Source organism: Bombina bombina, chromosome 10 (assembly GCF_027579735.1).
Source record: "Bombina bombina isolate aBomBom1 chromosome 10, aBomBom1.pri, whole genome shotgun sequence".
In the NCBI taxonomy this organism is placed as follows: Eukaryota; Metazoa; Chordata; class Amphibia; order Anura; family Bombinatoridae; genus Bombina; species Bombina bombina.
Window position 1 is genome coordinate 116892059 of NC_069508.1, and position 26670 is coordinate 116918728.

General features: G+C 38.7%; 1 protein-coding gene across 1 annotated transcript in view; it reads left to right on the forward strand.

Moving 5' to 3' along the window:
- TTLL7 (tubulin tyrosine ligase like 7) overlaps nt 1-26670 on the forward strand; it is a 715282-nt gene that overhangs the window by 539564 nt on the left and 149048 nt on the right. The gene's annotated exons all lie outside the window — the stretch shown is intronic.

Sequence of the window (26670 nt, forward strand, 5' to 3'; positions counted from 1 at the left end):
ATAGCGACTATCAGCAGTACATTGGATGCATATGTCTGAATTTAAATAAAAGTATCTAGGTGATTTAGGTGCTACCACTTGTCTAAACTTCACTTGGATCTTGTCAGATTTTGAATGACTGTCCCATATCCTGGGCCCTTTATCTAATGTCCTAGTAGAGCGAGGAAGAGGGAACAAGTGAGTGAGATTAATTGCCAGCTAAAGCCGCACAAATTGCTGGCAGTCCTGATGAGTGCACTGTACCATGTGCTTGTAGTGCGGTGGGAGGTAAAGAGCAGATGTAGAGAGGGTCAGCCTTTCATGGCAGAGAGATTACACTGGGTGGAGAATACGCTTACCCTACTGAGTGAACAGTGTGCTCCTCTCTAGTATACAATAGTATGAAGTGGGTGGGTCATATGAATAATCTATCCCACACTACACCCCCCTTAAATAGCTTCCTGGAAATGTCTGCAAAAAGATGCCATTCCTAGAATTTACTAATATTTACTTTAACATTTAATGCCTTATGTAAAAAAGCAACATACTTAAATGATTTAATGTTTTTTTTGAGGGTACCTGCAAATTCTTTTAAATCGCTTGATAACAAATGCAGTTTTTTTAACATTATAATTTTAACAATCATAAAATTAAAATGGGAGTTTGATAGCAGCATTCAGCATAGAGTGTCATGACGCCAATATTTGTTTATTTATTTGAGAAGTTAAGGGACAGTCTACTTGAAAATGTTTATTTTTTAAAAAGATAGATAATCCCTTTATTACCCATTCGCCAGTTTTGCATAACCAACACTGTTATATTAATATATACGTTTTACCTCTGTGACTAACTTATATCTAAGCCTCTGCAGACTGACCCCTTATCTCAGTTCTTTTTAGTTACAAACTTGCATTTCAGCCAATTAGTGCAGACTCATGCATAACTCCATGGGAGTGAGCACAATGTTATATATGAGCTAGCACTGTCTTGCTATGAAAAGCTAATAAAATGCACTGAGATAAAAGGTGGGCTTCAAGGGCTTAGAAATCAGCATATCAGCCTACCTAGGTTTAGCTTTCAACAAAGAATACAAAGTAAATTTAATGATAAAAGTAAATTGGAAAGTTGTTTAAAATTGCATGTCCTATCTGAATCATGAAAGTCCAATTTTGACTTTACTGTCCCTTTAAGAATTATAATTTCTTTTGATGAAGTATGTGTGTAATACTGTGCCCCACCCCCCCGCCCAAGGATTTACTTTTAAATAAAGTCTTCTCTACGTGTTTCTGTATATTAAACTCTAAACATATCCCACCTTAGGTCAAATTCAAGAACACTGTCAATAAAATAATAAATTGCATTCAGTTTGCATAGTTGCCAACATTTAAAAAAAAAATTCCAGGGACACTTTGCAGCAGAGCAAGCAAGCGGGTTACTGGAGTATTGACGACCTACTGTTCAACTGCTCCGCCCACTCAGTTCTGCAATCAAAACAGACCCATTTGAAAGTAATAGTATCATTTAGACTTATCCATAGTTTATTATACAGATTACAGCACCAAGCTCTTACACCTACCCAGTCTCTGGAACACATTCTGGATATATGGTTATTTTTACAACACAGCATCAAAATTAGAAAGACAAAAAATATGTGAACCCATTCAATAATAATATTCCATTAGGAGTGAATTATATTTAAATAATACACTATATCTATTTATCATCTATCTTTCTGTGTGTATATATATATATGCAAACAATAAATGTGCAAAAGAGATTTTCAGGGACATTTCCAGGGACAAAAAAATCCAGGGACATACAACAAAATCCAGGGACTGTCCCTGGAAATCAGGGACTGTTGGCAACTATGAGTTTGTGATTAGTCTTTACTGAGATATAACTGGGAAATCTTTACAGAGTGTGTAGGTCACCTTATTTTGAAGATTCTGACTAGATGAAAGATAACATTCATTTCTTGACTTTAAATAAACATAGTACAGAAGTTCAGTATTGTAATGTTTGTGACTTACACTTTATAGCAGACATCCTCAAATGTGGCCCTCCAGAGGTTTTTTAACTACATTTTCCATGATGCTCAGCGAAATGTAGTTCCAAAACCTCTGGAAGGCCACGTTTGAGAAAGTCTGCTCTATAGAGAAAAGGACATTCTGCTATGCTATTAATAGACCTGTGGCTACTGCTACCGTTATAATACGAAGAATAACCTCATAACACATTTATTAGATATTAAACCTGTTTATGGTCATTCACCATGTTCACAGCAGGTATACAACTATCAGACGTTTGACTCAGCTGGGAAAGTGAAAAAGGAGCAGTTCTGGAAATAAAGATTTAGAAGGAAACGGGTATATTTTTTATAGACCTATAACTTTATCGAAAGTCAGATAGTCTCAGTTTGACTCATGAAAAATGCTCCATTTCGGATCTGAAAACTAAACTTTTTCTTTCATGATTCACATAGAGCATACAATGTTAAATAACATTCCAGTTTACTTCTATTATCAAATGTACTTTTATTTTCTTTGTATCATTTGTTGAAGGAGCAGCAATGCACTACAGGGAACCAGCTGAGCACATCTGGTGAGCCAGTGACAAGAGGCATATATGTGCAGCCACCAATCAGCAGCTAGGTGCTTTGTTGCTCCTGAGCCTACCTAAGTATGCTTTTCAACAAAAGAGAGAACAAAGCAAATGAGATAATACAAGTAAATTTGATAGTTGTTTAAAATTGCATGTCCTATCTGAATCATGAAAGTCCAATTTTGACTTTACTGTCCCTTTAAGACTTAAAATTTCTTTTGATGAAGTATGTGTGTAATACTGTTCCCCACCCCCCGCCTTAGGTCAAATTCAAGAACACTGTCAATAAAATAATAATTTGCATTCAGATTGTGATTAGTCTTTACTGAGATATAACTGGGAAATCTTTACAGAGTGTGTAGGTCACCTTATTTTGAAGATTCTGACTAGATGAAAGATAACATTTATTTCTTGACTTTAAATAAACATAGTACAGTGAGAAAGTCTGCTCTATAGAGAAAGGGACATTCTGCTATGCTATAAATAGACCTGTGGCTACTGCTACCGTTATAATACGAAGAATAAACTCATAACACATTTATTAGATATTAAACCTGTTTATGGTCACTCACCATGTTCACAGCAGGTATACAACTATCAGCCACCAATCAGCAGCTAGGTGCTTTGTTGCTCCTGAGCCTACCTAAGTATGCTTTTCAACAAAAGAGAGAACAAAGCAAATGAGATAATACAAGTAAATTTGATAGTTGTTTAAAATTGCATGTCCTATCTGAATCATGAAAGTCCAATTTTGACTTTACTGCTTCTTTAAAAATGTTTTATAAAGATGAAAGGTTTTTGGAAAGAATGTGCACTCACATAGTCATGACACATCAACTTTGATGCCCAAATACATGTTTTACATATTAGTGATATAGTATTTTAACCTACTACTAAGCTAAGTGAAAAGATAGGAGGTGGAAGCTAGTTTCTGATTGGTGGCTGCACATATATGCCTCTTGTGCTTACCAATATGCTCAGCTAGCTCCCAATATTGCATTGACGCAAAGTTGATAATATAAGTAATGCAAAGCTGTTTAAAAATTAAAGCTTTATTATTGAAACGTTTGGGTCTTTTTCTGGTTACATGGTTAATGTCTCAAAATCTGAGATTTTTTTTGGATTATGGAAAATAAGGATTCTATGGCAGTAACTCCCTTTAAAGTCGCAACTGACTCTTTCAAATACCTAGGAATTGTTATATCTTGACATCCAAAGAGTTGGTACTATCTCAATATACCTCCAATACTAGATAAAGTTAAAGAAAATATGAAAAATTGACAAAATTTTCCATTATCAATTTCAGGATGGATAGCCCTATTTAAAATGGTACTCCTGCCAAAAATGTTATATATTCTGCAAAATATCCTAGTATTTCTAAAAGGAAAGGACCTAAGAGACTTAAACGTCTCACTTCGAAGGTTTATCTGGCAAAATAAGAAACCAAGAATCTCTTTTAAAAAACTTTTTATATCTAAAAGATCTGGAGGTTTAGCGTTACCAGATATCCGAACATACAATTTAGCATTTCCGGCTAGGATAGTGCTGGACTGGATTACGAACTCAGACTATGTTATGAACAATGTTCTTGAAAAAAATATGACCTATCCATTTATCCCAATATCTTTACTACATTATGGTCCTAACAAAATACCTAAAACAATTAAGCAACTCAATTCTATATATACTCCTATATTAGCCTGGCGTAAAATTCTTTCAGTTTTAGAGATTAAAACTAATATCTCAAAATATCAAACGATTCTTGTAAACCCAGAGTTTCAACATGGTACTCAATCAAAGGTCTTTCAGAGATAGAACGATTCAGGGTTAAATAGGATTTTTCAGTTACTAGAAATATAGAATCATACAATTAAGACATTTAGCACATTGAGGCATGAATTTAACATGGAATAAAGATTTTTATGCATATCTACAAGTCAGACATTATGTCTTTAAGTTAATTGAAGAGTATGGGTGGAGTTGGATCTGGGGAGAGGTTGAAAATTGGATTCTAATGGTTAAAAATTGATTTTTCTCAATATCCATAGGATATCAAATGATCATTTCCAGACTAAATGACCCAAATTTAAGAAAAATATCCCAACAGTGGAGCAATTTAATCTCTGGCGATATAGTATATATATATGTCGTGTACAGAGATTCATAGAGTTGGTCTCCCAAACCACATTGTCCTCAACTTGGCTAGAGTCCCACATGAAACTACTATATAGGACCCATTATACACCAGAGCAGGGTTTTAGATGGGGTAATTCTTCATTTAATGCCTGCCCAAAATGTTCCTACCCAAGGGCTATTATAGTCCATATGTTTTGGGACTGCCCCAAAATCTGTCAGTTTTGGCAGAAAATTGTCTACTGGGCCTCCAAAACTCTTAAACTACCTATTCGAAACTTAGAAATTACACAAATAATATTCTTATGGGATGAGACACAAAACTGCCAACATAAAAAAATTAATCAATATGGTTATTTTAGCAGTCAGATATCTGATATTTAGGAAGTTGAAGGAAACAACTATCCCTAACATTGCAGAAGTTAAAAATTACTTGAAAAAACAATATATATTAGAACAATACAATGTAGATATGAACAATGAGCGAGATATTTTTGTTGTTTTTTAAATGGTTATTATTCATTAAGAGTTTTCCCTTATATTTCCTTTTAGAAACACCAAAATAGCTCTATTAGGGATTTGGTAAAAAAAAAAAAATTCTCCTCTCTTCCCCCGTCCCTCCCCCCACCAGTGAACTTGAAGGGGTAATAATATAAGATTGAATTTAGGTTTTAAGGAACATTAAAAATGCAATGGATTTATATAAAGTAGTTTCACATGACATACTGCAACTGTTTTTTTGGCTTTACCTTTTTTTGTATATATATTGTAACCATTGTAAGATTTGCAGTGCATAGTATGATGTTTATTCTTTTTTTTTTTTTAGCAATGTATCAAGTGGTATACTGCAGTATGTCTTTGGTTTCCTAATATATATTAGACTGTATTTGTTTAATACAAATATAGTAAGAACCATAATGCAGAAAAATTATGTTCGTTTTATTTACTATTATTCCCTCTCTATTGATTTCTATTTTATTTTATTTGTGTTTATGTTATTATTGATAATATGTATAAAATTAATAAAAAAAAATAAAAAAAGATTTAAAAAAATAAATAAAATGAAAGCTTTATATAAATCATGAAAGAAAAATGTTCGATTTCATGTACCTTTAACTGTCCAAAATTTCGTTTTTATCAAACTTCAGAGGGCTAAATAAATTAAAACAAGTACTGCAGACTTTATATCTAGCGCAGGGAACGTCTGTTCACACTCAGTGGCCTCTATTTAACAAAGTCTGTCGGACCTGATCCGACAGTGCGGATCAGGTCCGCCAGACCTCGCTGAATACGGCGAGCAATACGCTCTCCGTATTCAGCATTGCACCAGCAGCTCACAAGAGCTGCTAGTGCAACGCCGCCCCCTGCAGACTCACGGCCAATGGGCCACCAGCAGTGGGGGTGTCAATCAACTCGATCGGGTTGAATTGTGGCGAAGTCTGTCCGCCTGCTCAGAGCAGACGGACAGGGTTATGGAGCAGCAGTCTTTGTGACCGCTGCTTCATAACTGCGAAACACGGGGCCCCAATGTGTCAGTGTGATAACTGTAATATACATTAACAAGCATTCCTTGATGGATCCCCTCTAATAAGCTCACTAGAAGTATTCAGTTAGCTTACAGGAGTGCATTACTCCTCTGGAACTGACTTTTGCATTGTTTAAGCACATAGGGGCCCCTATCAGGCAGACGGACAAGGTTACCAACTAGGGAACCTGTCCATCAGTTTTTATAGCGAGCAGACAGCGGGCACAGCATCCACTTCCTGCAGTTATCATTGCACAAGGATTTCCTAGTTCATTGTTGGCGTCTGCTCATGTGCAATTGGGGCCTGTCAGTCACCTGAAACTAACGAATTTGAGGGGACTTAAAGGGACATTCCAGCAAAAATTGGAAATCACATTAGATGCATTTCTGTTTTGTATAGAGACATTTTTGTAATATGCATATGTACATATCCTCAGCAGAAGCAATGCACTACTGGTGATTGATGGCTAAACACATTTGTCCCTTACCAGGGCCGCCACTAGAAATTTTGGGGCCCCTGACTTAACCATTGATCAGGGCCCCCCCCCCCCCCTCCTTTGACATGTGCAATTTTTGACCAAGTGACTAAAACGTATATGCACTTTATTCTTAAGTGTCTATTTAAACTTGGAAATGTTGTAAAGTTAGTAACATACACTGAAACACACACAAACACACATAAGGATTCACATATAGACACTAGCAAACACGCAAAGAAACTCAGACACAGACACCCAAACAGACACTTAGCACTTGTTTACATTGACCTGACAAGTAATGAGGTAAACTAGTTTTGTAAAAAAAAAAAGGAGATTTAGAAAACAAAATATGGAGTTCTGGTTATCTTTTTGTAAAGGAAGATGCCAACTAAATGATGACAACAGCATGCAGTGGCTGAAAGGAAGGGCCCTGAATTGCCTAAACAATAATTTAAAGGTTAAATGGTAGATTGGTGACTTCCGGAAAGGTCTCATTAGTCTCAAAGTCTGTAGAAAGATGTGAATAATCAGTAGTAAGGTCAAAATGTCCTAAAAAGGAACAGACAATGGACACACACACACAAACTCAAACTTGCACACACCCCCAAGGAAACACCAACAGAGACATCCTCAGAAAACGCACAAAGACATACACACACACACACACAGACACACCCACAGAAAACACACAAAGACATACACACACACAGAGAGACAACCACATAAAACACAGAAAGGCATACATACACACACCCTCACTGAGACATCCACAGAAAACACACAAAGACATACACACACCCTCACAGAGAAACCCACAGAAAATACACACCCTCACAGAGACATCAACAGAAAACACAGGCATACATACACACACACACCCTCACAGAGACATCCACAGAAAACACAGACATACACACCCACCCTCACAGAGGCATCCAGAGAAAATACACAAAGACAAACACACGCCCACCCTCACAGAGACACCCATAGAAAAAGCTCAAAGACATATGCACACACCCTCACAGACATCCACAGAAAATGCACAAAGACATACACACCCACCCTCAAAGAGATACCAACAGAAAAAAATACATACACACTCATAGAGACACAAACCAAAGCACAAAGACATAAACACAGACACCCACAGAAACACTCACAGGAGGAAACATTTATGCACCTTGCATCCCCTAAATCAACAGTGTGTGACATGCATGATAAATAAAAATTCAGAAATTAAGAGATCACTTTTTAAAGAATCATATTTGTAAATGTGCAAACAAAAATAATTCTGTGAATTCAAAATTGTACATTAATGATCTGGGTAGATGGCTAGATGAAGAAAAGTACTTTTAAAAGTTTGACATATGTTTGTTTGATATTTTCCCCATTTTCCCCAACCAAGAGCACCACTTCAAATATAGTGTACAAATGTTCCCATCTGTCAGCTGTACTTGTGGATTTTGAAAATGCTGTACTCTATATGGTCTTGGTGGAACCATAAGCTGTGGTACTCATACCATTAGATCTGGTTAAATGCAGGATTTAAGCTTGTTGGTATGCATTTCAAAATTAAGTCAGCTGTAGTGTAAACTGAACAGTTTTAAGTTAACCTGTCTTATTTCCAATACTGAGCAATCTTAGTCTGAGAGTATAACATGTTATGCAGATGTAAAAATCTTAGATAAAATGCCTCCTTTTATCTGGAAAGTCCTTGCATAAAGGGGCAGTAAACTGGAATGTAATATATATAATTTGTGTATTGAGGAGGAAACATTTCTGCATGGTTTTAAATATAGAATTTCTACAGCATTGTCAAATAATCATAAATACACTGCTGCTAAAAAAATGTGTTTTTATGGACCCCTGGCCCCACCATACAACTACTACCACACTGGAGTTACAATCTTAAATTGCACAAAGAAATAAAAAACATTTGCTAAGTAATTCCTACCTCCTCTGCAAATGAAAGTGATCAGCCGTCTGACTCAGGCACACACTGTACAAACAAAGTGCCAAGTCTGTCTCACGCTGTGCATAGTGGTTTAGTGCACACTCAGAAATCCTCTCAAATGCTAATACTTTACTCCTTGTAATAACATTTCCCATGCTCAATTAGCACTCTGCTGTAGTACCCACTGGTGGCTGCCAAAAATTTAAAAAAAAAAAAAATATATATATTTTTTTTTTTTTTTAAGTTCTTGCCTCATGGGGCCCCCCTAGCCCATTGAGCCCCTGACAGGAGTCACCCCTGTCACCCCCTGATGGAGGCCCTGTCCCTTACAATTGTCTCACCGTATTTGTTCAGCTAGCTCCCAGTAGTAGAAGGCTCTAACATATGGGACATATAAATCCAAAAGTTATCAAGGACTCTACTTGGATTAACCACTTTTTTAAAAAAAAATAAAGTTACAATTTAATGTATTGATAAAAACACGTGTTTTTTTTCTTTACTCATATAATGGTAATTACTGACTGTGATAATGACACACTGCTGTACACAGATTTGTTAAAAAGCACTGCTTAAAATTTCATTTCAGTCAATCTTACGCTGCCATGCAGGTTTATACTTAAGACATACCTTTACCGAAATAATTTCCTTGTCATTGAAATGTCATCGAAGATTGAAGATTTTATATGTTATGAATTTTTCTTCTCCGTAAATGAATCTTCAGTACAACCCTATGATTCACAAGACAGCTAAATGCTTCAGAACATAGATTTTCAAGTGCACTTTAAAATGTGTTTTTAATAAATGTTTATCTACATGCAGATATTCTGTAGTGCATGAAAAAAAAAATCTAAGGATTCCAATATTTATTCAATCTAAACATCAGACATCTCTTTGTAATACTCTATTTTATTTAGGGTCACAGCCACAATGTTCTATGGATAAACTTGAATTTCATTTGTTCTGATGTATATTTTTGTTAGCGCCTTATTTAGTTGCTGCTTATTTTACTCAAATAATAAAAAAAATTGTAGCAGCTTCCATTATTGTAATTTTATTTGTACTTAAATGTATTTGATGTATTGAGATTTTACAAGCTCATTCATTGTAAGACCAAGCTAATGAAAGGTATAATCCTTGTGAAAAAGACAGGACAGATAGAATCTCGTTCTAATGGCATCTTTAACTGAAGATGAATGGGTATTTTTTTTTTTTTTTTATTGCCGTTGTATTATCACAGCATATGGGAACAGCGTTGTATTAATAATGTATGACTAAATAATAGTGAGACATAGAATAAAGAGTTTGAGAAATGCAGAAATAAATATTTTGCTGATAAACAATAGTTACTTGTCCTAATTATTCTAGATTTGCTATCAGTTAATAACAATATTCTTTAATATTCATAGCTTGGAGCAGGAAAGAGAGGAGGTGAGAAGATAGGAATTTGGAAGAAAAAAATTTGGGTTTTATATAAACTACAGTAAAAAAAGAAGGAAGCAAATTGAATAATAGAAGTACATTGGAAAGTTGTTTAAAAGTATTCAGTATGCTCTTTCTAAATCCTGAATGTCTAATTTGGACTTTACTGTCCCTTTAAAGGGACCTTAAATATTGAACTTTTAGTCATTTAAGTTGTAATGGTTATAGTGTAGGTTATAATGTTTTAAACCAAACCGCATTGATATTTTTTTCACATATAAGCCTAACTTATAATAATTCATTTGAAACTCCGTTGTTTCCCCATTCCTTTGATCAGTCGTGCAGATGCTGCTAATGGTTCCGGATGTGGCTTAGCTTATTACTGTGAGCGTGCACACATGCAAACGTTGCACTCTCCAGCATACCAGAGGCACACTTTGCTGTCAAAACCACAGCAGTAGCAGCGATCGTGAGCGTGTCTCCGGCTCAAGAGAGCTGACAGCTAACCACTCTATAGCGAGCTTCATAGTGATGGAATGTGAGCTATGTCAGATGAGCGGATGTAGTAATATATATATATATATATATATATATATACTGTATTTATATATTGCTACATCCGCTCATCCAACATAGCTCACATTCAATCACTATGAAGCTCGCTATCGGCAAGTGAGAGAATGAGTTTCATGGCTGCAGTTATGAAAGCACGCATGCGTATTAGACACCTTGGGCAAGTGCTTCACGTGATCGCCAATATGAGGAGAACGTATGTTACAATATGGCGGCACACACAGGAATATGTAGGTGGCGGTTTAATTCTATATTTCATCCAGGTTATAAATAAGCACATTGAGGGGTGATCAAATGACATTATAGTCAAAGTATTAGGCTAATCAGTATATATCTAAAAACGTATTTATTTATGCAACAGAAGTGTTGTGGGTCCCTTTAAGCTAGCATGAAATACAAGATTGTATAATATAGCAGTGAGTCTATGGTGCATCCTCAGTGCATTCTTTATAGATACTAATCAAGAACTAACATATATTTATGCTGAGGTTACAAAAAAAATCTAGTTACATAAAGAATAAAATAATCATTTATGGCTATAGATCAGACAAGAGAATTGCAGACTTTTACAGAATCAGATAGAGCATACAATTAAAATAAACTTTGTAGCTTACATCTTTAGTCAAATTGACTAATTTCTCTTGGTATCCTTTTGTTGAAGAACATATCTAAGTATGCTTAGCAGCATGCACATGCCTGAAGCACACTATGGGCTCGATTTATCAAGCAACACGGAATTCAGCATTGCACAAGAGCGCTATGTTGTGCTCTTGTGCAACACCGCCCACTGCCCGTGCACTGCCAACCATGCACAGGCAGGAGCTGTTAATCTCCCCGAACGGACGAGACCGGAGAGATGGAAATTCTCTGCCTAAGAGGTGGAGAACATGACAGGGAAGCAGCGGTCTGATGACTGCTGCTTGATAAATACTGACTGCAGGTTCTCTTGTGAGAACCTGCAGTCGTAATGCGGCGAACGGCTTGATAAATCGAAATGGCAGCGGTTTTGGCAACAATTTTTTACAATACACTTTTGAGCACTAGATGGCAGCAGTGTCTACACAATGTATAACATTGTTTAAAGCACTGCTGTAAAACTGCTAACATATAGTGCGCACACTCAAGCCTACCTAAATATGCTCTTCAACAATGGATGCCAGGAGAATGACGTCAGTTTGATAACAACGAACGTTGCTGGAACGTTTTTAAAGTTCTATCTTAACCATTAAAGTTTTATTTTGAGATTCATGTCTCTTTAAAGGTATATTCTACAGCAAAAATACATTTTTTTATTTAGTTAGAACATGTTTCTTTAAACCATGCCTACTTTTACTATGTGTTTAACTTCCGGAACACCCTCTTTCTGCTTCAGTTTAGGCGATAGATAGTGATTGGAGCTGCACTGATTACTTGCACATAAGCAAGCAAGGCTAAATGCCTTTGATAGGCCTATCATCTACTCCTACTATTATTATGCACTAATAATCATGTTCATCTTATTGGGTGATTTAGAATGGCTCTTATTTAAGGGATTAATAGTTACAGGGTTTTTGTTTATTCCAAGGGACACCCAAATACTTTTAGAAATCGGTTTGAGTGCTAAGCACTTTCCCACCTGGGTGCTAAGTTTTTTTTTTTTTTTTTAAATTTATATATTTTTTTTCAGATCCCCAAAACTTACACTATTGGAAAGGTTAGGTGATTACCTTTCCAACGGTGGGTCTTGGGGGTCTGTAGCTGCTTAGATACCTGAGGCTTCTAAGCAGCATGCCCCCTGCTCCTATACTTAACATTGTTAAGTATAAATAAAGTTGTACAATGACGTCATCACGTAATTGCGCATGACATCACCGCGCATAACGTGAAGCCCTGACGATGCCTGTCACTTTGCAGACCCGATCGCCAGGGTAGGAGCGGGTGGGAGCCCCCAGATCTCCCTCAAGGTGGGAGAGTGCTAAAGACGGCACTCCCAGAGTGGGAAACTCTGTCATGTTTCAAACAGAAAATGCAGTTTTAAGAAACTACTGAGAGCTAGCTGGTGATTGGTGGCTACATGCATAAGCCTTTTTGGCTCACCAGGTATGTTTAGCTTGGTCCCAGTAATGCATTGCTGCTCTGCAGCTGACTTTAACTATGTGTTTAACCCACAAGCAAACAACAGAACATTTTATTTTTAAACTGGCTAATTAAGTCCGTCAGCTGGATAGGAATCTAGACTTTAGCTAGAATTCTTTAAATTACAAATCACTATCTGCTTAAAGGAGAATGATACCCATTTTTTTTCTTTCGTGATTCGTATAGAGCACACCATTTTAAACAACTTTTTTTATTTACTTCTATAATCACATTTTCTCTATTTTCATTGTATATTTTGTTGAAAAGCAGGGAGCTAGGCTCAGGAGAGTGCACGAGTCTGGAACACTATATGGCAGCAGTTTTGCAAGAATGTTATCTGTTTGCAAGAGCACTAGATGGCAGCAGTTATGCTAGAATGTTATCAGTTTGCAAGAGCACTAGATGGCAGCAGTTTTGCAAGAATGTTATCTGTTTGCAAGAACACTAGATGGCAGCAGTGTTGCAAGAATGTTATCTGTTTGCAAGAGCACTAGATGGCAGCAGTGTTGCAAGAATGTTATCTGTTTGCAAGAGCACTAGATGGCAGCAGTTTTGCAAGAATGTTATCTGTTTGCAAGAGCACTAGATGGCAGCAGTTTTGCTAGAATGTTATCAGTTTGCAAGAGCACTAGATGGAAGCAGTTATGCTAGAATGTTATCTGTTTGCAAGAGCACTAGATGGCAGCTGTTTTGCAAGAATGTTATCTGTTTGCAAGAGCACTAGATGGCAGCAGTTTTGCAAGAATGTCATCAGTTTGCAAGAGCACTAGATGGCAGCAGTTATGCTAGAATGTTATCTGTTTGCAAGAGCACTAGATGGCAGCAGTTTTGCAAGAATATTATCTGTTTGCAAGAGCACTAGATGGCAGCAGTTATGCTAGAATGTTATCTGTTTGCAAGAGCACTAGATGGCAGCAGTTATGCTAGAATGTTATCAGTTTGCAAGAGCACTAGATGGCAGCAGTTTTGCAAGAATGTTATCTGTTTGCAAGAGCACTAGATTGCAGCAGTTTTGCAAGAATGTTATCAGTTTGCAAGAGCACTAGATGGCAGCAGTTATGCTAGAATGTTATCTGTTTGCAAGAGCACTAGATGGCAGCAGTTATGCTAGAATGTTATCTGTTTGCAAGAGCACTAGATGGCAGCAGTTTTGCAAGAATATTATCTGTTTGCAAGAGCACTAGATGGCAGCAGTTTTGCTAGAATGTTATCAGTTTGCAAGAGCACTGGATGGCAGCAGTTATGCAAGAATGTTATCAGTTTGCAAGAGCACTGGATGGCAGCAGTTATGCAAGAATGTTATCTATTTGCAAGAGCACTAGATTGCAGCAGTTTTGCAAGAATGTTATCTGTTTGCAAGAGCACTAGATGGCAGCAGTTTTGCAAGAATGTAATCTATTTGCAAGAGCACTAGATGGCAGCACTATTTCCTGTTGTGTAGCGCTCCAGATACCTAGGTATCTCTTCAGCACAGAGTATCATGGGAACAATTTGATAATAAATTGTGATTTTTTTGTAATTTTTTTTTATAAATTGCATGCTTTGTCTAAATCCCAAAAGAAAATGTTGGGGTTTTATTATCCAATTAAACACATTCAAGATATACTTTTTGTTTCTTGATTTTTTTTTTTTTTTCTTTTGCTGTTTCATTTCAGCCCAACCTCATGTATTCAAATAGCAGCTATACTAAAACTGTAATTAAACATACATATTATTATTATGGATAAACTTTAAATTCTAGCAAGCTGTAGTGCACTATTTTATATCTGCATAAAATTCTGATGAGATGCACAGCATTTTTTTATAAGTTTATTGTTACCATTGCAATAATATCATATTCCTCTTTTATTAAACGCATTATATGCATAGATTTTACTCAGTCTGACAAATGTTATTACAGTTAATTCTACAATGCAAAAAAGAAATAGCAAAATGTAATCAGCATTCATGTTTACCCGTTAAATTTAGTCAAGTCCATGAAGCTGGTAATTATTAACGGGACATAAAACTATGTGCATAGAAAATGCAGATTTCTTTTGCTGATGATTTGCTGATAGTTTAAGATGGTTTGCAGTTACATAGACCAGTGTTTCTCAACCGCAGTCCTCAAGTAACCCCAACAGGCCAGGTTTTCATTATAGCTTAACCAGAGCACAGGTGAAATAATCAGCTGTTGGGTTAGAGCAGGTTAGTAACCATGGTTATTGATCAGCTGATTACTTCGCCTGTGCACTGATTCAGCTATAATAAAAACCTGGCCTGTACTGGTACTTGAGGATCGCGGTTGAGAAATACTGACATAGACCACATGCATCATACCTCCAAAAGAGGAATCCACTTAATGCCCTCTGCAGATCTGGTTGTGCCTTTGGGTTTAATGTATTAAGCAGCATATGCTGCTTTTGAGCCCTTGCGGGGGTCGGTTCGCACATGTAGTCTGCTTTCTGCAATGTAAGAAGCAGAAGTCACACAATTGCTAATTCTTACTCTCTCCCCCACGACTGAACTGGCATATATATAATAGACAGGGAACACATTTGTTCTGGGTGATTGACAGGCCCTTCTCTTGCGCAGTTGGTTGCCTGAGAGAAGTTGGTGGCATTCAAGTGTCATGATATATCTGATCAGTGGAATTACAATGTCAACTGCCGTCCGATATAGCAAAAGGCAAGAATTTATTTGGAACTTTGGAAAGTGTACAGTAATAATTTTAATTATGCTGTGGTTAATAAAAAAAATTTTAATACATTACATTGTAAAGATATTGGTAAATATGTTTGAAACACTCAGTGGCTAAAATAAATGAAGGGAAAATATATCTTTTATACACTGACTGTTTCCATTTGAAGGACTCTTCAATGCTACACAAGACAATATTCTTCAGCTTTCTTTCCCATCAAAATTTGGCAGCATTAGATAGACAAAAAAATAGTAATTAATTCTGTTGCTGAATGTCCAAAATGGCTATATCGTTCTTCACATTTTGCATCTGATAGTTGTCTTGATCTGCGGATAAGTGTTTACTAAGCTGAAGATTTTCCTTCTCTTTTGTTTGGTCATAAATGCTGAGCTTTGTAACGACAGATGCTTCCTACTGTTAAATTCTCCTAAAAATACTTTACTTTCCTGAGAAAACATTACATTTGCTCTGCAAAAGTAGTACAGAACCGTTTCTGGAAATAAATAGCTGCTGGATATTTATTAAAAAAATGTATATAGTAAATAAAGGGATAGACTACAAGTGAGTGAAAACCATAATATGCAGTGTGTTATTTTGTTATTAGCTTTACACAAACAATAATGAACAACTGGGTATTAGAAGTGGTTGGGTGAAATAATCCAAAGACAAATGTGTAATTAAAGGGACAGTAAACACCAGAATTTTTGTTGTTTAAAACGGTAGATAATCCCTTTATTACCCATTCCCCAGCTTTGCATAACCAACACAGTTACCTTGTATCTATGCCTCAGCAAACTGCCCCCTTATTTCAGTTCTTTTGACAGACTTGCATTTTTAGCCAATTAGTGCTGACTCCTAGGAGCTTCACGTGCCTGAGCTCAATGTTATCTATGTGAAACACATGAACTAACGCCCTCTAGTGGTGAAAAACTGTCAACATGCTTTCAGATTAAAGGCGGCCTTCAAGGTCTAAGAAATTAGCATATGAACCTCCTAGGTTTAGCTTTCAACTAAGAATACCAAGAGAACAAAGCAAAATTGGTAATAAAAGTAAATTGGAAAGTTGTTTAAAATTACATGCCCTATTTAAATCATGAAAGGTCTTTTTCTACTTGACTGTCCCTTTAAAACATTTTTAACATACTCATCACATAAATCACTCCCCCTATGCTTTTAATATAAAGCAGTTGTACCGCGTGTATTGCTGTAGTATTACAAGTTATTTGTTAAAGTGATAGGCCTCTATTTATCAACCTGTCAACTTACCTGCATTCAACGGCACCAATACGCTCGCCTAAGATCACCTAACATCACTGCCGCGGACCTGAATACGTTCTCCAAAATTATCAAAAAAGCTGTCAAAAAGCTGCGCACAAAGTACAGGGCGATGAGCAGCGGACTGTTGTTAACTAACAGTCATTGATCTCGCTGCTCTTTGGATTTTTCGCAGCTTTCTTGGTACCCTGTCACTAAACACCCACACTATACTATACTGTTTACCCCCTATACCGCCGCTCCCGGAGCCCACCACAACTCTAATAAAGTGTTTAACCCCTAAACCGCCACTCCCGGAGCCCACCGACACCTACATTATATGTATTAACCCCTAAACCGCCGCTCCCGGACTGCGCCGCAACTAAATAAAGTGTTTAACCCCTAAACCGCCGCTCCCAGACCCCGACGCCACCTTCATTAAATGTATTAACCCCCTAATCTGCCCCCCTACACCACCGCCACCTACATTAAATTTATTAACCCCTAATCTGCCCCCCTACACCGCTGCCACCTACATTACATTTATTAACCCCTAATCTGCCCCCCCTATACCGCCGCCACCTACATTAAATGTATTAACTCCTAAACCTGTCTAACACTAACCCTAACACCCCCTAACTTAAATATAATTTAAATAAATCTAAATAAATATTCCTAGCATTAACTAAATTATTCCTATTTAAAACTAAAATACTGTACTTACCTACAGTGGGGAAAAAAAGTATTTAGTCAGCCACCAATTGTGCAAGTTCTCCCACTTAAGAAGATGAGAGAGGCCTGTAATTTTCATCATAGGTATACCTCAACTATGAGAGACAAAATGTGGAAACAAATCCAGACAATCACATTGTCTGATTTGGAAAGAATTTATTTGCAAATTATGGTGGAAAATAAGTATTTGGTCAATATCAAAAGTTCATCTCAATACTTTGTTATATATCCTTTGTTGGCAATGACAGAGGTCAAACGTTTTCTGTAAGTCTTCACAAGGTTGTCACACACTGTTGCTGGTATGTTGGCCCAATCCTGCATGCAGATCTCTAGAGCAGTGATGTTTTGGGGCTGTCGCTGGGCAACACAGACTTTCAACTCCCTCCAAAGGTTTTCTATGGGGTTGAGATCTGGAGACTGGCTAGGCCACTCCAGGACCTTGAAATGCTTCTTACGAAGTCACTCCTTCATTGCCCGGGCGGTGTGTTTGGGATCATTGTCATGCTGAAAGACCCAGCCACGTTTCATCTTCAATGCCCTTGCTGATGGAAAGAGGTTTGCACTCCCATTCATTCTTTCATATACACGGATCAGTCGTCCTGTTCCCTTTGCAGAGAAACAGCCCCAAAGCATGATTTTGCCACCCCCATGCTTCACAGTAGGTATGGTGTTCTCTCTCCTCCAAACACGACAAGTTGTGTTTCTAACAAACAGTTCTACTTTGGTTTCATTTGACCATATGACATTCTCCCAATCCGCTTCTGGATCATCCAAATGCTCTCTAGCATACTTCAGACGGGCCCAGACATGTACTGGCTTGAGCAGGGGGACACGTCTGGCACTGCAGGATCTGAGTCCCTGGCGGCATAGTGTGTTACTGATGGTAGCCTTTGTTACGTTGGTCCCAGCTCTCTGCAGGTCATTCACTAGGTCCCCCGTGTGGTTCTGGGATGTTTGCTCACCATTCTTCTGATCATTTTGACCCCACGGGGTGAGATCTTGCGTAGAGCCCCAGATTGAGGGAGATTATCAGTGGTCTTGTATTTCTTCCATTTTCTACTTATTGCTCCCACAGTTGATTTCTTCACACCAAGCTGCTTTCCTATTGCAGATTCAGTCTTCCCAGCCTGGTGCAGGTCTACAATTTTGTTTCTGGTGTCCTTCGACAGCTCTTTGGTCTTCACCATAGTGGAGTTTGGAGTGTGACTGTTTGAGGTTGTGGACAGGTGTCTTTTATACTGATAACAAGTTCAAACAGGTGCCATTAATACAGGTAATGAGTGGAGGACAGAGGAGCCTCTTAAAGAAGAAGATAAGGGTCTGTGAGAGCCAGAAATCTTGCTTGTTTGTAGGTGACCAAATACTTATTTTCCACCATAATTTGCAAATAACTTCTTTCCAAATCAGACAATGTGATTGTCTGGATTTGTTTCCACATTTTGTCTCTCATAGTTGAGGTATACCTATGATGAAAATTACAGGCCTCTCTCATCTTCTTAAGTGGGAGAACTTGCACAATTGGTGGTTGACTAAATACTTTTTCCCCCCACTGTATACAATAAACCCTAAGATAGCTACAATATAACTAATAGTTACATTGTAGCTAGCTTAGGGTTTATTTTTATTTTACAGGCAAGTTTGTATTTATTTTAACTAGGTACAATAGTTATTAAATAGTTATTAACTACTTAATAACTACCTAGCTAAAATAAAGACAAAATTACCTGTAAAATAAAACCTAACCTAAGTTACAATTACACCTAACACTACACTATAATTAAATTAATTACCTAAACTAAATACAATTAAATAAAATTATCTAAAGTACAAGAAAAAACAACTAAATTAGAAAATAATAAAATAATTACAAGATTTTTAAACTAATTACACCTAATCTAATCCCCTAATAAAATAAAAAGCCCCCCAAAATAATAAAAAGCCCTACCCAATACTAAATTACAAATAGCCCTTAAAAGGGCCTTTTGCGGGGCATTGCCCCAAAGTAATCAGCTCTTTTACCTGTAAAAAAAAAAGTATAATACCCCCCCAACATTAAAACCCACCACCTACACACCCAACCCTACTCTAAAACCCACCCAATACCCCCTTAAAAAAACCTAACACTAACCCCTTGAAGATAACCCTACCTTGAGAAGTCTTCACCCAACCGGGCCGAAGTCCTCTACGAAGCCGGGCGTAGTGGTCCTCCAGACGGGCAGAAGTCTTCATCCAAGCCGGCGATTAGCTGCTAAATGTAGGTGGTGGCAGTGTAGCTGGCGGCTGATTAGGGGTTAATAAGTATAATGTAGGTGGCGGCGGTGTAGGGGGGGCAGATTAGGGGTGTTTAGACTCGGGGTACATGTTAGGGTGTTAGGTGTAGACATTACTATAGGAATAAATGGGATATCGGGCAGCAGCGAACATGAGCTCTCGCTGCTTTCCGACTCCCATTGATTCCTATGGCATCCGCGGCCTTCAGGGCGGAGGATTGAAAACCAGGTACGCTGGGCCGGAAAAGTGCCGAGCGTACCTGCTAGTTATTTGATAACTAGCAAAAGTAGTCAGATTGTGCCGAACTTGCATTCGGAACATCTGGAGTGACGTAAGCATCGATCTGTGTCGGACTAAGTCCGGCGAATCGTATGTTACGTCACTAAATTCTACTTTTGCCGGTCTGTAGGGTTTGATAACTAAGGCGATTCAGGCTCGCTACAAATACACTGCGGAATTCCAGCGTATTTGCGGTTGACAGCTTGATAAATAGAGGCCATAGTCTCCTCCAGAAATGTTATTAATTAAAAAGATAGATAATCCCTTTATTACCCATTCCCCAGTTTTGCACAACCAACACAGTTATATTAATATACTTTTTACCTCTGGGATTGTCTTGTTTCTAAGCCTCTGCAGACTAGCCCTTATTTCATTTCTTATGAGAGACTTGCATATAAATAACATTGTGTTCACTACTGTGGAGTTATTTATGAGTCAGCACTGATTGGTTAAAATGCAAGTCTATTGAAGGAACTGAGATAAGGGGAGGCTTAGATACAAGGCAATCAGAGGTAAAAATGATATTAATATAACCGTGTTGGTTATGCAAAATTGGAGAATGAGTAATAAAGGGATTATCTATCTTTTTAAACAATAACAATGTTCAAGTAGACTGTGTTATTATTAAAGGAACAGTAAAGTCAAAGTTAATGTTCCCATAATTCAGATAGAGCATGCAATTTTAAACATTGTTCCAATTTACTTCTATTATCTAATTTGCTTCATTCCATTGGTATCCTTTGCTGCAAAGCATTCCTATGCAGGCTCAGTAGCAGCAATGCATTACTGGGAATTAGCTGCTAATTGTTAGCTGCACTTATATGCCTCATTATTGGTTCACCTGATGAGTTCAGTTAGCTCCCAGTAGTGCGTTGCTGCTCCTTCAACAAATTTGATAATAAATAAATTGTAAGTAAATTGGAAAGATGTTTAATATTAAATGTTCTATCTGAAATATGAAAGAAAAATGTGGGGTTTCATTTCCTGTTAAAGCTATTGTGGATACAATTAAATGCTATGGAAATAAATAATGATGGTAAATTAAGGCTTAATGAATATAAAACCTAGGCAATAAAAAAAAAAGAGTTTTGGGGGAGGGTTAAATAGATAAGATATATAACAAGGGGCGATATTGAGAAGGGGTCAAAGGTGTATAAACATGTTTGCTAGTGCTCCTGTTCACAAACCCTGCTTAATGTGAAGCAATTCACTTTTGCTACTTTCTTTTGCAAGATGTACCGAGTCCACGGATTCATCCTAACTTGTGGGATGTTGTCCTTCCTGACAGGAAGTAGCAAAGAGAGCACCACAGCAGAGCTGTCTATATAGCTCCCCCCTTAACTCCACCCCCCAGTCATTCTCTTTGCTGGCTCTAAGCAGGAAGGGTAAAGAGAAGAGGTGTTAAACTGTTAGTTTTATTTTATCTTCAATCAAGTGTTTGTTATTTTTAAATGGTACCGGTGTTTTACTATTTACTCTCAGGCAGGACATAGATGAAGATTTCTGCCTGGAGGATGATGATCGTAGCATTTGTAACTAAGGTCTACTGCTGTTCCCACATGAGCTGAGGAGTACAGGAAAACTTCAGTGTGAGGAACGGTTTCTTGCTATACAACAATGAGGTATGTTCAGTCATATTTTCTGCAGAGACTGTGTTAACTCAGAAAGTCTGACAGTGTCCCTATTAGGGGAAGGGTAAGCAGTAATCCTAGTGTTATCAGAGGTTTTTACTAGCTTGCATAAAGGGTTAATTTTTTGTGGGCACTCAGTTTGTTATGTGAATTTGGGACAAACGTTTTTGTGTCTCGGAATAACGTTTTCTGTTTTATGGGACATTTGCTTGAGGGTTCTTTGGGGTTGTTTATAACCCACATGGCTTTCAGGCAGCGTTTGTTAGTTTTGTGTAGGCCCCAGCAACATCGAGTGTGGTGGGCGGGGCCTATTTTTGCGCCTCAGTTGCGCATTTACAAGCAGCAAGCAACTTCTCCTGAGGTCCTGATAGTCTTCTGAGGGACTAATTGAAGCTTTAAACCCCATATTATCACTTCCTAAGGGCAGGTAGGGCCACAGCAGAGCTGTGGCAAGGTGCTTTAGGAGGTTTTAACCGGTTTTAGACAATTATCAATCCGTTTTTTTCATTTGGGGGTCTATCGCTTTTTTACTTGTGGCGCAATCCTTCTAAAGCTTAGTGGGTACACTGTTAAAATTTCTGAATGTTTGAAGCAATTTTAACCTGTTTTGCAGTTTGTGTATGCCTTTTTTTTCTCTTAAAGGTACAGTACCGTTTTTGCAAATTGTGTTTTTTTCATTAAATAAAGTGTTTTCCAAGCTTGCTTGCTTCATTACTAGCCTGTTAAACATGTCTGACACTAAGGAAACTCATTGTTCAATTTGTTTAGAAGCCATTGTGGAACCCCCTCTAAGAATGTGTCCCAATTGTACTGATATGTCTATAAATTGCAAACAGCATATTTTGACTTCTAAGAATTTGGCATTAAATGATTCTCAGACAGAAGGAAATCAGGTTTCGCCATCTAGTTCTCCCCAAGTGTCACAACCAGTTACGCCCGCACAAGCGACGCCAAGTACTTCTAGTGCGTCTAATTCTTTCACCTTTCAAGATATGGCTTCAGTTATGAATACTACCCTCACAGAGGTTTTATCTAAACAGCCAGGGTTGCAAGGGAAGCGCAGTAGCTCTGGGTTAAGAGCTAAGCGTACAAATATACCTATTGAAGACAGTTGTGCTTTCATTGATCCTATGGATAAAAATTTAGATGGTCTCCTAAAGAAAATTTTTGTTTGTCAGGGTTTTCTTCTTCAACCTATAGCATGCATTGTTCTGGTAACCACTGCAGCTGCTTTTTGGTTTGAGGCTCTAGAAGAGGCTCTTCAGATGGAGACCCCACTAGATGATATTTTGGACAGAATTAAGGCCCTTAAGTTGGCTAATTCTTTTATTACAGACGCCGCTTTTCATCTTGCTAAGTTAGCAGCAAAGAATTCAGGTTTTGCCATTTTAGCGCGAAGAGCGTTATGGCTTAAGTCCTGGTCAGCTGATGTGTCATCTAAATCTAAGCTTTTGAACATCCCTTTCAAAGGTAAGACCCTATTCGGGCCTGCACTGAAAGAGATCATTTCAGACATCACTGGAGGGAAGGGTCATGCCCTCCCTCAAGATAAGTCAAATAAGACAAGGACCAAACAAAATAATTTTCGTTCCTTTCGAAACTTCAAGGGTGGTCCCGCTTCCTCTTCCCCTGCTGTAAAGCAAGAGGAGAACTTTGCTCAATCCAAGCCAACCTGGAGACCTAACCAGGTTTGGAACAAGGGTAAACAGGCCAAACAGCCTGCTGCTGCCACTAAGTCAGCATGAAGGGGTAGCCCCCGATCCGGGACCGGATCAAGTAGGGGGCAGACTTTCTCTCTTTGCTCAGGCCTGAGCAAGTGACGTTCAGGACTCCTGGGCTGTAGAAATTGTAACCCAGGGGTATCTCCTAGATTTCAAAGATTCTCCTCCAAGGGGGAGATTCCATCTTTCTCAATTGTCTGTAAACCAGACAAAAAGAGAGGCGTTCTTACGCTGTGTAGAAGACCTTTTTACCATGGGAGTGATCTGCCCAGTTCTGAAAACAGAACAGGGGCAAGGTTTCTACTCCAATCTGTTTGTGGTTCCCAAAAAAGAGGGAACCTTCAGACCAATTCTAGATCTCAAGATCCTAAACCAATTCCTAAGAGTTCCATCCTTCAAGTTGGAGAACATTCGGACTATTTTACCAATGATCCAGGAGGGTCAATATATGACTACCGTGGATCTAAAGGATGCGTATCTACACATTCCTATCCACAAAGATCATCACCAGTTCCTCAGGTTTGCCTTTCTAGACAGGCATTACCAGTGTGTGGCTCTTCCCTTCGGGTTGGCCACGGCGCCAAGAATCTTCACAAAGGTGCTAGGGTCCCTTCTGGCGGTTCTAAGGCCGAGGGGCATAGCAGTGGCGCCTTATCTAGACGACATCTTAATTCAAGCATCGACTTTCTAACTTGCCAAGTCTCACACGGACTTAGTGTTGGCCTTTCTAAAATCTCATGGGTGGAAGGTGAATGTGAAAAAGAATTCTCTTATTCCTCTCACAAGAGTTCCATTCCTGGAAACTCTGATAGATTCGGTGGACATGAAAATATTTCTGACGGAGGTCAGGAAATCAAAGATTTTAACCACCTGCCGAGCTCTTCATTCCATTCCTCGGCCGTCAGTGGCTCAGTGTATGGAGGTAATCGGACATATGGTAGCGGCAATGGACATAGTTCCGTTTGCTCGCTTGCATCTCAGACCACTGCAACTATGCATGCTCAAACAGTGGAATGGGGATTATGCAGATTTATCTCCTCAGATAAATCTGGATCAAGAGACCAGAGACTATCTTCTTTGGTGGTTGTCACAGGATCACCTGTCCAGGGGAATGTGTTTCCGCAGGCCAGCATGGGTTATTGTGACGACGGACGCCAGCCTTCTGGGCTGGGGTGCAGTCTGGAATTCCCTGAAAACACAGGGTTTGTGGACTCGGGAGGAGGCCCTCCTACCGATAAATATTCTGGAATTAAGAGCGATAATCAATGCTCTTCAGGCGTGGCCTCAGCTGGCTTCAGCCGGATTCATCAGGTTTCAGTCGGACAACATCACGACTGTACCTTATATCAATCATCAGGGGGGAACAAGGAGTTCCTTGGCGATGATAGAAGTTTCCAGGATAATCCGATGGGCAGAGGCTCACTCTTGCCATCTATCAGCGATCTATATCCCAGGGGTGGAGAACTGGGAGGCAGATTTTCTAAGTTGTCAGACTTTTCATCCGGGGGAGTGGGAGCTCCATCCGGAGGTGTTTTCTCAACTGATTCAGCTATGGGGCACACCAGAATTGGATCTGATGGCGTCTCGTCAGAACGCCAAACTTCCTTGTTACGGATCCAGGTCAAGGGATCCTCAGGCAGTACTGATAGATGCTCTAGCAGTACCATGGTCGTTCAACCTGGCTTACGTGTTTCCACCATTCCCTCTCCTTCTGCGTCTGATTGCCAGAATCAAACAGGAGAGAGCTTCAGTGATTTTGATAGCGCCTGCGTGGCCACGCAGGACTTAGTATGCAGACCTGGTGGATATGTCATCTCTGCCACCATGGACTCTGCCACTGAGACAGGACCTTTTGATTCAAGGTCCATTCAAGCATCCAAATCTAATTTCTCTGCAACTGACTGCTTGGAGATTGAACGCTTGATTTTATCAAAGCAGGGTTTCTCTGAGTCGGTCATAGATACCTTGATTCAGGCTGGAAAGCCTGTCACCAGGAAGATCTATCATAAGATATGGCATACATATCTTTTTTGGTGCGAATCCAAAGGCTACTCATGGAGTAAGATCAGGATTCCTAGGATTTTGTCTTTTCTCCAAGAAGGATTGGAGAAAGGATTGTCCACTAGTTCCTTAAAGGGACAGATATCTGCTTTGTCTATTCTGTTGCACAAGCGTCTGGCAGATGTCCCAGACATTCAGGTTTTTTGTCAGGCTTTAGTTAGAATTAAGCCTGTGTTTAAACCTGTTGCTCCGCCATGGAGTCTAAATTTAGTTCTTAAAGTTCTTCAGGCGTTCCGTTTGAACCCATGCATTCCATATATATTAAGCTTCTATCTTGGAAAGTTCTGTTTCTGAACTATCTGCATTATAATGTGACTCGCCTTATCTTGTTTTCCATGCTGATAAGGTGGTTTTGCGTACCAAACCTGGGTTCCTCCCTAAGGTTTTTTCTAACAGGAATATCAATCAGGAAATTGTTGTTCTTTCTCTGTGTCCTAATCCTTCTTCTAAGAAGAAATGTCTGTTGCACAACTTGGACGTGGTTCGTGCCTTGAAGTTTTATTTGCAGGCAGCCAAAAATTTTCGCCAATCATCTTCTTTGTTTGTTGTCTATGCTGGAAAGCGTAGAGGTCAAAAGGCTACGGCTACCTCTCTTTCCTTTTGGCTGAAAAGCATCATCCGTTTGGCTTATGAGACTGCTGGACAGCAGCCTCCTGAAAGAATTACAGCTCACTCCACTAGAGCGGTGGCTTCCACATGGGCTTTTAAAAATGATGCTTCTGTTGAACAGATTTGTAAGGCTGCGACTTGGTCTTCGCTTCATACCTTTTCCAAATTTTCCAAATTTTATACTTTTGCTTCTTCGGAGGCTATTTTTGGGAGAAAGATTTTGCAAGCAGTGGTGCCTTCCGTTTAGGTTCCTGTCTTGTCCCTCCCTTCATCCGTGTCCTAAAGCTTTGGTATTGGTATCCCACAAGTTAGGATGAATCCGTTGACTCGGTACATCTTGCAAAAGAAAACAAAATTTATGCTTACCTGATAAATTTCTTTCTTTTGCGATGTACCGAGTCCACGGCCCGCCCTGTCTATTCAAGACAGATAGTATTTTTTATGTAAACTTCAGTCACCTCTGCACCTTATAGTTTCTCCTTTTCTTCCTTGGCCTTCGGTCGAATGACTGGGGGGTGGAGTTAAGGGGGGAGCTATATAGACAGCACTGCTGTGGTGCTCTCTTTGCTACTTCCTGTCAGGAAGGACAATATCCCACAAGTTAGGATGAATCCGTGGACTCGGTACATCGCAAAAGAAAGAAATTTATCAGGT